This window comes from Octodon degus, unplaced genomic scaffold, assembly GCF_000260255.1.
Source record: "Octodon degus isolate 3935 unplaced genomic scaffold, OctDeg1.0 scaffold00208, whole genome shotgun sequence".
Taxonomy (NCBI): domain Eukaryota; kingdom Metazoa; phylum Chordata; class Mammalia; order Rodentia; family Octodontidae; genus Octodon; species Octodon degus.
Window position 1 is genome coordinate 1,917,634 of NW_004524784.1, and position 3,261 is coordinate 1,920,894.

At 35.7% G+C, this 3,261-nt stretch overlaps 1 pseudogene; it reads right to left on the minus strand.

Annotated features, from left to right (window-relative positions):
- Positions 1–2,469: 2,469 nt before the first annotated feature.
- On the minus strand, positions 2,470–2,732 carry LOC111813642 (annotated as a pseudogene).
- Positions 2,733–3,261: the final 529 nt, after the last annotated feature.

Here is a 3,261-nt window from a genome sequence, read left to right on the forward strand (position 1 = left end):
GCAGTGCTTATAGGAAAGAACCTTGCAGAAACAGAGGAGAAATAAGAATCACTTGGACCAGTTTTTTAAAAAGTACAATTTCTTCTGTATTAGGGATAATCTTTGTCTATAGGAAATAAGGAGAAATTATATTAATATTATTCTAACTTTTATTTGACTTTTTAGTAGGAAAGAAGAAATATTAAACTTGAATCCTGCAATTTATCACCCTACAATTGTTTGACTTTTACTACAGCAAATTTCAGTAGTTGAGATATATCTCAATATATTTTAAGATGACTATGTATATTTTTTAAAATATGGTTTTACAACTTTCATTTCGGAGTTGGCCTTGACAGCCTGGCAAATACTATTACTGTAGTAAGCCTCCTTACTTTCATTACAGGCTTGATACACTGAGCACAACTATAGGAAAAACTAGACTAATTTAGTGTTATAAATCTAACTCTTCTTCTGATTTAAAAAACACATTTTTAATATTTTAAAATCACTTCATGTATAGAAATAGGAATATTTAAACTTCATGAATAGGTGAATACTAATTAAAACCACAAAGAAGTATACGTCTACATCTTTTAGAATAGTTATAATTTAAAAGACATGACTGGATAAAGATATAGAAAATTTAAAGTCTCAAGATTGCAAAGGGAAGGACTATAAATATTGTATCTATTTTAGGGAATTAGTCTGTCAGTTTCTTAAAATGCTAAATCACAGAGTTACCACAGGAACCATCAAGTCCACTTGTAGGTATACATCTGAGAGAAATGAAAACACATTCACACAAGAAATTGTAATATGATAGGCAAAAGGGGTGCGATGGTTTGAGCAAAGTTTTATCTCTTCCAAAACTCATGCTGAAGTTTGACTGCAATTGTGGCAATTGTTGGGAAGCCGAAGGCCATTAATAAGGATTAACTTCTGCTGCCTAGACTGGGTTAAATTCCTAGGTACAACTTCACTGTCATTTTTCTGCTTTGCTTTTTTAAAAAAATAATTTCAAAAGTGTTCTTTATTCAGGAACTTGGAAACTTCATAAATGCCTCTCTTTTTGTCAAGCAGTTCTGCAACATATTATTTAGGAACCTGAAAACTGACTCTTACAAGCATTTTGCATTAGTAGACAACTCCCTCAGAAGGACATTCAGAAGTATTTTACGTTGGGAATTCCGAGGCTATGGGACACTCTGGCAACATCCACACCAGTGGTTGATGCCACTCATCTGTCTTGTAGTACAGTTACTAGACATCATGTTTTATTCTGCAAAATTCTGTCTACATCTTCTCAGATTCTGCATCTGGCCATATTCTTAGACTAGCTTCTTAGCTCTGCTCTGTTAATGAACAGATGTTGGTCCTTAAATTTTCAGGACTGACAACCCCAGAATCTTTCATAAGGTTTCACTTCCACGTCTTTGATTAAATTAATTGTATATTGTAAATTTAATTGCTTTCAGAAGTGTCCTTTTGCATTAGTAGACAACTCCCTCAGAAGGACATTCAGAAGTATTTTACGTTGGGAATTCCGAGGCTATGGGACACTCTGGCAACATCCACACCAGTGGTTGATGCCACTCAACTCTGACTGTGAAGTATTTGTCTGTGATATATGCTTATAAACCTTTGTCTTTCATGCCCTTGGAGAAGAACCTATCACACCAAGGATTTCCCTTCAAGATATACTTCTAATGCACATCAAAGTTAAGGTGATCATGAAAGCTTCACCCAGAAGTTGCCTAAAGTTTTCCATGCTCTTTTTTGTATTTCAGTGTTTTCCCTGAATTATTTTTCTTTTCTTTCCAGAAAGGATCCAGATTTGTCAGTGATTTTTTTTTTTTTTGGTTCCTTCAGCTATCGAATCATGGAACAGCTGAACAAGAATTTTTAAAGAAGGTTCCAGAGTGCTGGGATTACAGGTATACATATGCTACCGAGCAATTTCTCCATGTTGTCACCAACACTTATTTTCCTTTTTAGAGCCATTGAAGTAAAAAGGAAGTGGTATCTTATGGTTGTTTGTTTATTTTGTTCTATGTTTTTGAGAGAGGGTCTCACTATATAGTACAGGCTGGACTTGAACTCACTTTAGAGCTCAGGCTGGGATTAAAGGCATGAGCCACTACACCCAACTCTCATTATGATTTTGATAGGTGTTTTCCTGATGATTTGTGTTGAGTATCTTTTCATGTGCAATTGGTCATTTTAAAATTGTTTTCGTATCTTATGAAAACAGCTGACACATTTTCAGAAAGACTCCAGAAACATTTTCAGAACTCATGTACATTTTCCAGTTCTAAAGGAATTGTTTCATTGTGCTTTTCTTGGTCCTCTATGACACCATATGCTCCACCTTCTGAAACTGTGCCTGAGTACTATATACACCAACAGTTTGATTTGGCTTTGTGCTGCTCATTAAGCCTAAGTGCAATAAATCATTAATATTTGGAAATCCTTCAGAAAACACTGGAGTTAAGATTTTGCTAATGCAAGTGCCCTTTCCAACTTCATTAGCTCAATATTGCTTGGGTAATCATCATCCAGATTGTATCCTCTTCAGTGGTCCTTGTATTTCTCTTGAGTTCTTCCCTTTCCCAATTCTTCAGATATTTGTGGTCAGACCCAGTTGGAACTAGCCAGATTGCTTGCAAAATACAGAAGTAGGGGAGAATTTTTTGGCTTCTCAGGGACTGCTTTAGCATCCATGTGCCTGGGGGAAAACAAGAGGAGGCCATGACAGTCAAAGGGCTTCACTGTCATTCTTGCAAGACTGCTTTGGTCAGAGTACGTAGCAGGCACCTTTTACTATGTCTCTTCTACACAGCCTCTTATACTACCACCATGAGGCAGCAGCACAAGCCAGCATGATGATTTTGGACTCTCACCCTCTGGAACAACAGGCTTAAAAACCTTCATTTTTTTATGAACACCAAGTCTCAGGCATTGTGTTATACTAATAGAGAACAGATAAGAGCGAAACAATCTAAATTTGCTTTAAATTGTAAATGGATGAATATAATTTTATGTATCATTAAAATGGAATATTATTCACCAAAAAAGAACCAAGTATTGATACATTCTACCACAAGGATGACTCTTGGAAACATGTTAAAAGAAAGAAGTCACTCACAAAATACTTATTGTATGGACCTATTAATATGAAAGTGCCCAGAAGAGGCAAATTTATATATAGTGAAAACAAAGCAGTAGTTTTCTTGTGGTGGTACATAGGAGGAAAAGGGAAGAAGAGGGGTGACTGCTAAT